The sequence below is a fragment of the Meles meles genome, chromosome 2 (genome assembly GCF_922984935.1).
Source record: "Meles meles chromosome 2, mMelMel3.1 paternal haplotype, whole genome shotgun sequence".
NCBI lineage: Eukaryota > Metazoa > Chordata > Mammalia > Carnivora > Mustelidae > Meles > Meles meles.
Window position 1 is genome coordinate 60,719,046 of NC_060067.1, and position 12,536 is coordinate 60,731,581.

Here is a 12,536-nt window from a genome sequence, read left to right on the forward strand (position 1 = left end):
ACAAATTACCTCATGCTGCATAGCTCATGAGGAGGGGACTTAGGAAGGAACATATTAACTAAATGACAAACCAAATTCATGACACATGACTTTAAGGAACTGTAGGAAATGTACTAATTGAAAAACTGGTGTTTTCCATAAAATATTTCAGTAATGTAAGCATTTGAGAAGACACTGGAAAACATGAATTAAAATGAGATTTTTTTATGATGAGCGATAGAACTATTGCTGGTATTTTGGTTATATTAAATGTGATCACTCTAAGTCAAAGAGGTGTATACACTTGAAAACAAACAAAAACTTTGAACACAAAATTCCTTCCAAAATAAAACTGCAAATTTCAAAGTGAGTACACTAAAGCCCTCCATTGTGTATCAATGTATTTCTCTAATCCCACTCTCAGAGAGTTCAGAATAAATGTTCTTATTTGATCTAAAGATGTAAAATAAATGACTCAGCTAGTTTCAACTGAAATCCTCATTCACTCCTACTCCCATCATCTCATACACACCTGTTCTACCCCCTCACAGTTTTGGTTGATGGCACTTAAAAGTAATTTGTGCACATTCTTTGAAAAGCCGAATGCCAGTAGTAAGTAAAAAAATTAACATCATCCCCCATTCCTACCCTCCTTCTAGAGTCTAACTCCTTGGGAGGATTATTTATGTTTATATTTCTTCTGTTGTTACTAAAGTAATGTTAACCAATTTACTTACAAATTTTTCTTTTGACACTTTGCAGTGAAAATTAGACCATCAGATCGCATATACTACTCCCCAGTTTTGGTAAATGTTATATTTAAATTTGTGTTTCTTTTTTTTTTTCCTTTTTTTATTAGCATATAATGTATTATTTGTTTTGGGTTTACAAGTCTGTGATTCATTAGTCTTTTTTTTAAATTTTCTTATTTTTTTTATTTGTTTATTTACAGCATAACAGTGTTCATTGTTTTGGCATCACACCCAGTGCTCCATGCAGTACGTGCCCTCCCTATCACCCACCACCTGGTTCCTCAACCTCCCACCTCCCCACCCCTTCAAAATCCTCAGGTTGTTTTTCAGAGTCCATAGTCTCTCATGGTTCATCTCCCCTTCCAGTTTCCCTCAACTCCCTCTCCTCTCCATCTCCCCATGTCCTCCATGTTCTTTGTTATGCTCCACAAATAAGTGAGACCATATGATACTTGACTCTCTCTGCTTGACTTATTTCGCTCAGCATAATCTCTTCCAGTCCCGTCCATGTTGCTGCAAAAGTTGGGTATTCATCCTTTCTGATGGAGGCATAATACTCCATTGTGTATATGGACCACATCTTCCTTATCCATTCGTCCGTTGAAGGGCATCTTGGTTCTTTCCACAGTTTGGCAACCGTAGCCATTGCTGCAATAAACATTGGGGTACAGATGGCCCTTCTTTTCACTCCATCTGTATCTTTGGGGTAAATACCCAGCAATGCAATTGCAGGGTCATAGGGAAGCTCTATTCTTAATTTCTTGAGGAATCTCCACACTGTTCTCCAAAGTGGCTGCACTAACTTGCATTCCCACCAACAGTGTAAGAGGGTTCCCCTTTCTCCACATCCTCTCCAACACACGTTGTTTCCTGTCTTGCTAATTTTGGCCATTCTAACTGATGTCAGGTGGTATCTCAATGTGGTTTTAATTTGAATCTCCCTCATGGCTAGTGATGATGAACATTTTTTCATGTGTCTAATAGCCATTTGTATGTCTTCACTGGAGAAGTGTCTGTTCATATCTTCTGCCCATTTTTTGATATGATTATCTGTTTTGTGTGTGTTGAGTTTGAGAAGTTCTTTATAGGTCCTGGATATCAACCTTTTGTCCATACTGTCATTTGCAAATATCTTCTCCCATTCTGTGGGTTGCCTTTTTGTTTTGTTGACTGTTTCCTTTGCTATGCAGAAGGTTTTGATCTTGATGAAGTCCCAAAAGTTCATTTTTGCTTTTGTTTCCCTTGCCTTTGGAGACATATCTTGAAAGAAGTTGCTGTGGCTGATATCGAAGAGGTTACTGCCTATGTTCTCCTCTAGGATTCTGATGGATTCTTGTCTCACATTGAGGTCTTTTATCCATTTCGAGTTTATCTTTGTGTACGGTGTAAGAGAATGGTCGAGTTTCATTCTTCTACATATCGCTGTCCAGTTTTCCCAGCACCATTTATTGAAGAGACTGTCTTTTTTCCATTGAATATTTTTTCCCGTTTTGTCGAAGATTATTTCACCATAGAGTTGAGGGTCCATACCTGGGCTCTCCACTCTGTTCCACTGGTCTATGTGTCTGTTTTTATGCCAGTACCACGCTGTCTTGGTGATCACAGCTTGAAGCAGTGATCAAAAACCTCCCAAAAAACAAGAGCACAGGACCTGACGGATTCCCTGGGGAATTCTACCAAACTTTCAAAGAAGAAATAACACCAATTCTCCTAAAGCTCTTCCAAAAAATTGAAGCAGAAGGAAAACTTCCAGACTCTTTTTATGAAGCCAACATTACCCTGATCCCTAAACCAGGCAAAGACCCTACCAAAAAGGAGAATTTCATACCAATATCACTGATGAATATGGATGCAAAGATTCTCAACAAGATCCTAGCAAACAGGATCCAGCAGCACATTAAAAAGATTATCCACCATGACCAGGTGGGATTGATCCCTGGGTTGCAAGGTTGGTTCAACATTCGCAAATCAATCAGTGTGATAGAACAAATCAATAAGAGAAGAGAGAAGAACCACATGGTCCTCTCAATTGATGCAGAAAAAGCATTTGACAAAATCCAGCATCCATTCCTGATGAAAACGCTTCAAAGTATAGGGATAGAGGGAACATTCCTGAACTTCATAAAATCTATCTATGAAAGACCCACAGCAAATATCATCCTCAATGGGAAAAAGCTTGCAGCCTTCCCGTTGAGATCAGGAACACGACAAGGATGCCCACTCTCACCAGTCTTGTTCAACATAGTATTAGAAATTCTAGCAATGGCAATCAGACAACAAAGAGAAATAAAAGGTATCCAAATTGGCAAGGAAGAAGACAAACTCTCTCTCTTCGCAGATGACATGATTCTTTATATGGAAAACCCCAAAGACTCCACCCCCAAACTACTAGAACTCATACAGCAATTCAGTAACATGGCAGGATACAAAGTCAATGTACAGAAATCAGTGGCTTTCTTATACACTAACAACGAAAATACAGAAAGGGAAATTAGAGAATCGATTCCATTTACTATAGCACCAAGAACCATAAGATACCTGGGAATAAACCTAACCAAAGAGGTAAAGGACCTGTACTCGAGGAACTACAGAACACTCATGAAAGAAATTGAAGAAGACACAAAAAGATGGAAGACCGTTCCATGCTCTTGGATTGGAAGAATAAACATTGTTAAAATGTCTATACTGCCTAGAGCAATCTATACTTTTAATGTCATTCCGATCAAAATTCCACTGGTATTTTTCAAAGAGCTGGAGCAAATAATCCTAAAATTTATATGGAATCAGAAGAGACCCTGAATTGCTAAGGAAATGTTGAAAAACAAAAACAAAACTGGCGGCATCATGTTACCCAATTTCAAGCTTTACTACAAAGCTGTGATTCATTAGTCTTACACAATTCACAGCACTCACCATAGAACGTACCTTCCCTAATGTCCATCACCCAGCAGTCCCATCCCTCCCACCCCCCTCCCCTTCAGTAACCCTCAGTTTATTTCCTGAGATTAAGAGTTTCTTATGGATTGTCTCCCTTCTCAGCCCCATCTTGTTTCATTTTTCCCTCCCTTCCCCCCACAAACCTCCACCCTGCCTCTCAAATTCCTCATATCAAAGAGATCATATGATAATTGCCTTTCTCTTGACTTATTTTGCTTAGCATAATACCCTCTAGTTCTATCCACTTTGTTGTAAATGGCAAGATAAAATTGTGTTTCTTGTTCCACCAAATCAAGAGAGGATTTCTTGATGCTCACTATTTATGAGAAAATTAGATCCTCAACATGCACTTGAATTCCCTGCCTCCTTGCATCACTCAAGTGATGTCAGCTGTACAATTACTTACCGCATATTAGAGTTTTAACATTTATGTTTGTTTTATGATTATATTTGTTTTGTTTCCTTTCTCTAAAATCAATTCTAAAAATTTGAAAGCAAACAATTAACCTTTACAGTCTTATGATGATGTTAATGTCATGGCAGCAACTGTGCATAGAACCAAGTGATTTTGAACTCAGGGAAAGAAATGTAATTCTATGTCATTTAGGACTGACATGGAATGTTTCCAAAGTTAGGTTCAAATAGACTCTTTTTTCTATCCGGATTGCTCAGAATCATGCTACATTTTAGCTTGCTTTATACTTAAACAATAAATATACATATCCTTTATTTTTTCTTGGTGTTTCTTTTTTTTTTAAGATTTTATTTATTCATTTGACAGGCAGAGATCACAAGTAGGCAGAGATACAGGCAGAGAGAGAGGAAGGGAAGCAGGCTCCCTGCTGACCAGAGAGCCCCACCCGAGGAGGGGGGCAGGACTCCATCCCAGGACCCTGAGATCATCATGACCTGAGCGGATGGCAGAGGCTTTAACCCATTGAGCCACGCAGGCACCCCTATTTTTTCTTGGTGTTTCTAATTGCTTTCTTTTACTTGCTGATAGAAGAACCATTTACTTTACCATGTCCACGGAATTTCTTGTTTGTTTGTTTTTTATTTTTAATCATATTCTTTAATAAAGTCTTTTTCTTTGTTTGTTTTATAGACTTTATTTTTTATTTTACTTTATTTTTTCAGTGTTCCAAGATTTACTGTTTATGCACCACACCCGGGACTCCGTGCAATATGTGTCCTCCTTAATACCCACTTAAAGATAAAACTATCGAAGTGCTCTGAATTCTGTTCAAATTTGGACTTAGTGTGTTGTAAGCCTGCTGCAGAGTTACTTTTTCAGAATTTCTCCTATTATATCTTACATTAATCAGGTTTGTTTTGAGGTTGTAATATCTCTAAATTTCAGAGGCTTAAAGTCTATTCCTCACTCATATCCCAGTCCAACTAGGAAGAGAAGCCACTTGTGTTTCAGTCAGATTTTCTGGAAACAGACATTGCCCTCAGGTGTTTCACTATCTTACAGATCTCTATTTTCTTTGCAGTCAGCCAGGGGCCAGGAAGATTAGTAGGTGTGTGTGCTACTAATCTCTCCTATAGGTGGCACACATGACTTCTGATCATATTCCTCTGACACAAACAGTAAGATGACCTACGTGGATGGAGGACACTGGGAAATGGATCCATTGTTTGCCTAGAGAGAGGTGGAGAACCCAGCATCTAAAGACACTCCTGAGTTAATCACACATGTTCCTCTTTTAGTATCTTCTTTTGATTTGTTGGAATATATAATCAAGTTTGTTTGTTTTTATCCTCAGAAGCTTGCAGAAGACAAATGTTCAGATTTCTTTCATGCTAGAAATTTCTTTATTTTACTCTCATACTTAGTATGATGACTAGGTATGGAAAATAGAACTCTGAGTTCAAAATAACACAGTCCATTGCCTTGCTATCTTGCAGCATTAAAAAAAAATTCTTCATGTTCTCTTTTCTTTTTTTCTAGCAATCTTTATGGTGAAGGATGATTCTTTTGGGTTGATCCTGCAAGATTTTACTTTTTCTTATATTATTTTTCTTTTCTTTATTTCTGTTTCGTGGTCTGAGGTATTTTCCTGAGACCATATTATTAAATTAAAAAAAAAAAAAACAAAATTCAGCCATCATGTTTTAAATTTCCACAAATACTTTCTTGTCTCCTGATCCATCCTTTTATGTCAGCTTATCCTTATCTTACTGATGTGATCTTTTCTCAGCTATCTCTAGGAATCCTTATTAGGATCATTTTAGATGTTCTTATATTCTATGGATTATCTCTGTTGCAGTATTCTTTCGTTAACCTTGATTTTTCTATTTTGTGCTCTATTTTTTCCCCCCTCACATGGTTGGAATCCCTTAGTTGTTAAAATTAAGTAGCTAAAGGGGTTTTCTTCATGGTTAGATTTGTTTCTCTGATTCAAATGTCTTACAAGTCTGTGTTTAAGAGAAATATTGCTTTAATAATATGGAAAATTAACATACCAGAAGTCCCAAACTTTTCTAGAAACATCTGTCCATTTTCTCAAAAGGCAAAGTTCATCCTATTTACTGTCCATGGTTTGCAGAATAAGGGTGTCTCAAAGCTATGTGCTTACTAATCTCTGGCCCCTGTGAACATGTTATGTTACGTGAGGCAAGAGGACATTAAGGCAGCAGATTGAACAAAGGTTGCTGATATTTGTGTTTGAAATGGGGAAAATATCTTGGAGTATCCAGGTGTGCCTAATGTAACCACAAAGATTTTTCTAAGTACAAGAGGGAAGTGGGGAATGTGGCTGGCATCTGGCAGCTGGGAAAGTCTAGGAAACTGATTCTCCCCTGTAGTCTCCGAGAAAGAACACGTTGTTGCTGACATTCTGTCTTTAGTTTAGCTGGACCCATATTAGACTTTTGATCTCCAAAACTGTATGATAATAAATTTATGTTGTTTTAAGCCACCAAGGTTATGGTAATTTGCTACAGCAGCACTAGGAGACTGACAGTCTTGTATTAATGTTCGACACAGGTGGCTCTTCTCTCCTTTATAAAAACAACTCCTCTCTCAGATGCTGTGCTTTCACACTCTCATGTTTTCCCATCAGCTCTCTGGTCTTTTTTGGCATCTCCTTCTCATGACCTCTCTATTTTGAAGGACTCTGTGCACAGGAAATGGGCAATTTCCTGGATGGTATCATCCATACTGTAATGATTTTAAATATAATCTTTAGATAAAATCTTTAGGCTGATGACCCCAAAAGGTTTATCTTGCGCTGAGAACTCATCTGTATATTTATGGCATTGTGTGTTCCCCTGCTTAACTGATAATCCCTTTTAGGCATTTCATAGCTCTCAAGTTTAACATTTCAAAATTAATTCATAATTTTCCCTTGAATTTCATGGTTCCTGCCTCACTCAGCTATGGCCACAAGAATGCTTATTCAGGCTACAGCTCAATTATCTAATCTATCTGTATTCCTGAGATTTTCCCAAGACAATCCCTTTGCCACTTAACTTGCTGCTCAAGCTATAAATTGCCTTTTTTGTTGCTTCACTAATGCCCTTAACTAAGATTCAGGCTTCCAATATTTCCCAGAGTAATTTGTTCAGTAACTTTACAGGGGACTCTGAATTTGCACATATGTGTGCATACATTTACCTGTTTAATTCAGTCTCTCTCTTCCAACTAGACCATGTGTAAGATCCTTGTTGGTTTCATTTACTCTTATATACCAATGCCTAGTATAATGTCTGGCATGAAAAAATTGTCTAGGCATGGGACATCTGGGTGGCTCAGTCATTAAGCGTCTCCCTGGCTCAGGTCATGATCCCAAGGTCCTGGGATCGAGCCCCACATCAGGCCCCCTGATCAGCGGGAAGCCTACTTCTCCCACTTCCCCTGCTTGTATTCCCTTTTGTTGTCTCTGTCTCTGTCAAATAAATAAATAAAATCTTTAAAAAAATGTCTAGGCATTCAAAAGATGTTTTTAAGATTTAATGTATTTATAAATAGTGGTATTTCAGGCACTGGAGAAAAAGTATTTTGGGGGGCTGTGGATATTATAGAGCTGGGCCTCAAGTCCCAGTGGTGTCTTCTTGGCATCCTTCAAACCACAAAATGCAGCTTACTGGTAAGCATAGCCTCATTAGAAGAAATTATTTTGTAATTAGATAAAACTAGGGCAGGGCAGGGTGAATGACTTGTGTAGGGTGATGCAGGAAAATCACTGTGGAGTTGGGACAGAGCCAGGTCTATGGCACAGCCCTACCCACTGGAGGCCAGGTCTTCACATTCAGTTCCCAATATAGGTCCCATGGGGGCAACTCAACTTTCCAACCACACTGTGACCCACTCACCCAAGAGAGGGCCGGAAAGGGAAAGGCTCCTGCCAAGTTTGAGAGTTTCCAGGCCACTTCGCTTATGGTTTGGCTTGGGGTCCCTGCTTCCCTTCACTATTGCCCCTTGGGCTCCTGACCTTAAATCAAACTCTCAATCTTTTCTTCTGCTCAGAATGAACCGGTGACTTTTAATTGTATTTTTCCATTCAGAGTCTTTGAAATCGGCATTGCTTTGCTTTTGTGGGTTTAGCTTGACCTTTAATGTTCTCTTGGCAGATTTCTGTTATTGAAGGGGATGGGATTTTTGATTTGCTAGAGAGAATGGAGTCTAAGCTTGGGACTTCAGACCCTTAAGCTTTCCGTTAAAAACAGAGAGATGACTAATAACTATTTAGTATGTAATGATGGCTTAGCAGTATTTACCACCGATTTAGGCTCTCTGGCTCCATTACCTAGGATATTTTCCTGACTTAAACATTTCTCAGTTCTTTAGCCAACAGCTGTCCACATTTTTTTAAGTCCCCAAACCTCCAGAAATTATGATTTCACATTTCTAATAGGCTTCTTTCACTGTTCAATCAAAAAGGCCTCTTGTACTTTATAGCATGTGTCCCGAAGTGAATTTAATACAAATCACAAGTGGAGAACACAAGCAAAGGATAAAGTCCAAATCTTCCCTAATGGGGTTCACTCCCAGCCCTTCTATCCCTGACTGGATCAGAAGCAGGTGTGTAAAGAAGCAAGGGGTAAACACAGCTAAACACACACACACACACACACACACACACACACACACACAAAGAAAAAACCCTTGAAGGAATAAAAATGTATGATTCAACCTCCCTCACCTTCAACTTCTGTAGTCTTCTTCCTGGTGAGAGGGGAAAGGAGCCTTCATAAGAATTCAAAGGTAATTATTCCCTTAGGATAATACTTTGAATGAATGTTAAGGCATGACAATCAGTCATTAAATGTGACATTCAAGAAATATGAATTGATTTGGGGATACAAAGCAACAGAGACACAGTATCTAGCCTCAGTGCAATATATATTTCTTAAAGCATGTAGTATAGAAAGATAGGGAGTGGAAAAAAAGCACTGGTAGTTCAGAATTGTGGGTTAATAATAATATCCCAACAATAAGTAACTTGATAATTTATGCCATTCACAGTATTTCCTTGTGATAGGTATTACACTAATTGCTTTACAATAAATGCCTATTTAATTCTTTTTATAAGCAAAAGAGTTAGACAATCCTAGGTCCCCTACAATACATTAAGACAACTATAGCTCAGCAGGAATTTTTACATGCTTATAGTCATAATGATCCAAACTAGTGCATTTCAACTCTGATCTTTCTGAACCTCCATCCTACACATTTAACTATAATATTAATAGAAGTTTTCAGGGGTGGAGGTTGGGATTTCCAATGATTTTCCTAGCTTTATTTCTCGATGTAGTATAGGAAACTCAGGGAGAATCATTGGAGAGAACTCGTGTTCTGGGCATCAGGCCTTCTGGGCTGCACAGTGGGCAATTTAGAGCTCTGAGCTTGAGGTCAAAATGCTGGGACGTTGGTCCTGAATCTGCTTGTTACTGACTGGGGGACCTTGGTTTCTTCTTCTGTAAAGTGGGGGTTGTCAAACCCAATTTCACTACTTCTGAGCATTAGAGAGTGGGAGGAATGAGCTAGTGGGTAAGTAAATGTTTTACAAACTATATTGAGCCTTGAAGTTGTAAGGAAGTACCATTATTAAACTCACAGTGGATACCACTTGATGCAGCTTCTGGTTCCATGAATTAATAAGATAATGGCAGCTGTCACCCATTGCCTGCATATTATGGGGTACACAATGTGTTTAGTACTCAGTGTTTTTATCCTGGAAAGAAATTCTTCAACTACACATACTATTTCTCCCCATTTTACAGAAACACACAAGCTTATAGAGGCTAAGTAACTAGGTCTTTGGGATGAGACACTGGATAAATTGGGACTCAAATTCAGGTCAGCCTGATTTCACAATTCTGGCTATTTCTACTATGCTGTTTTTCTCAGACAGATTAGTTTTTAAACAATACCACTAAATGATAGAACTGGAAGTGTCTTGGAGATCATCAAATCTGTCAAACCATTTATTGAATTTTTTTTTTTTTTAGTACACAAGTATGAGACCCAATGCTTGCATTCAATTGTAAGTCATGGAGCTTCTGGTCAAATGGTAAAAATCCAGCTGGTAAACAGAAAAGGGACTCCACTGGCTTGCATAAATGAAAAGACAGTTTCAGGCATGGCTGAATCAAAGGGCTCCATTAGTATCATTACAATTCATTTTCTTTATCTCTGAGTTCTGCTTTCACCTGTTTTGGCTTTTTTTTTTCTTCCATATTCTAATGATAGCTCCTGGCAGCTCCAGGCTTAAGTCATCCTTGCTGTCTTAAGAGAGTAATTCTCTCTTCAGTCTTTGTAAGATTCTTACCAGCCCCACGTAGGTTATGTAACCATCACTGAACCAGTTACTGTATTCAGGCAATAGACCATGTGGTTGGTTGAGGCTTGGCTCCCATGGCCACTCCAAAACCACATGTACTGAGAGTAGGGGAGAAATTGGGGGTGCTTTTACTTGAGTGAGGGATATGAATGGTGGGCTGACCAAAAAAAAAAAAAATCCCCCATGCCTATGCAGACCCAAAGCTATTTGGGAAGTCATTCAAAGTTGTTTCCTTATTTGACCCCTATCCAAATTTCCCCTTGACATCTCACAGGTAGGCTCCATGGATTGCATTTTGGCATAGTGTCACCCAATACCTCCTCTGTGACACACAGTGTGATCCCTGGGAATGACGGTATGCTAAGTCTGAGAGAGATCTCTAGTAGGTAGGTTAGTGGGAAGGTGCACATGACAGACACGTAGGATTAAGAGAAAGCCCTGGTTCACTCCTAGCTGACATTGGTGGACAAGGGCAATCACACAAACTGGTGACTTAGAGATTGAGGGAGACTGAAGACCCTCTTTCTACTTAGACTGTTGTATCTCCACAGATAGGATGCCTTGATCCCATTTTCTCTCCTACAACTCCTCATTTATATGAAATTCTTAGTTGTGAAACTGGAAGAGTTCTCTAGAGAAATCTAGCCCAACTCCCTTTTTGGACTTTTGACCAAACTGAGTCTTAGTGAACTTAGTGACTTTCTTTTTTTTTTTTTTTTTTTCATTTTATTTATTTTTTCAGTGTAACAGTATTCATTCTTTTTGCACAACACCCAGTGCTCCATGCAAAACGTGCCCTCCCCATTACCTACCACCTGTTCCCCCAACCTCCCACCCCTGACCCTTCAAAACCCTCAGGTTGCCCCAACCTCCCACCCCTGACCCTTCAAAACCCTCAGGTTGTTTTTCAGAGTACATAGTCTCTTATGGTTCGCCTCCCCTCCCCAATGTCCATAGCCCGCTCCCCCTCTCATTGCACAACTAGTGAGAAGCACAGCTCAGCCCAGAACCACCAACTCTTGACTTTACACCTCTCCTCCCCTGTCTCAAAGGACTGTTGGATAATGTAGGTCTTCTGAGGCACACGATATATGAATAAGTAAGAAGTCGGCATCCAGCAAGGAGGGCAATGTCTACTGAGAACTCACATATCCTTTCTTGGCCTTGAATGTTCCCATAAACATTGCGGTGCTGGAGGAATGGTTACAGACCCAGACCTCAATGTTTGTGCTCCTGTTCTGCCTTAGATTAAGTTAAATATTGTTTGTAGATGATACAGATAAATCGGCTCAACCATGAGCCTGTCTGGTTGGTTAAAAGGATGCTGTTTATTTCTCTAAGAGGTTGCTCAGCTGGGTAAGAGGGCTGTTGGACTATTGCCTCATTTCACACACAACCTTCCTATTTATTTCAGGACTTGACTTCAGAGAATGCACTTAACTGGTTTGCCTGGTTGTCTTCTGTCAAACTTCTATTGGACTTAAGTACTCCAATGGCAGTGAACTTGTCATCTCCCTCCATCCTGACCGCCCCCACCCTCCCCGCTGTACCAAGGACAGTGAAGAAATCTGAAATCTGTGACTGCTGCTTCAATGGAAACTGAACTCAGTGAGTGAAAGATTGATTGATTAATTAGAAAATTAAAAGTGGCTCTCACTTCAACTGAATAAAAGTATAAGAGAGGAGTGACAGGGAACAGTTAGTCCCTGTGTCCATCAGGCAAAGAAAACAATGAAAAGAGATTGTAAAGCTGTTGGAATGCAGATTAGCCATTCAGAAGGATGAACTGATAATTACTGTGAAAATTCTTGAAATCTTTGGTTGTAGGAAGGTTACTAGATTCAAGAATCTGCTTAGCCATTTATTAGCTGTGTAACATTGGAAATAATCATTGGTCATCTTAGCTTCTTTTCTATAGAGTGCTGTGAGGTGTCAGCTGAATTCATGAGATTGTTGTCAAGATAAAAATTAGGTAATGTATGAAGACGCTGGCACGAAGTTTACATTTAGTAGTTGTTTTACATGCTAGCTCCCACTTTACATGCTTTACATGCTAGCTCCCACCTTTTGTTTTTAT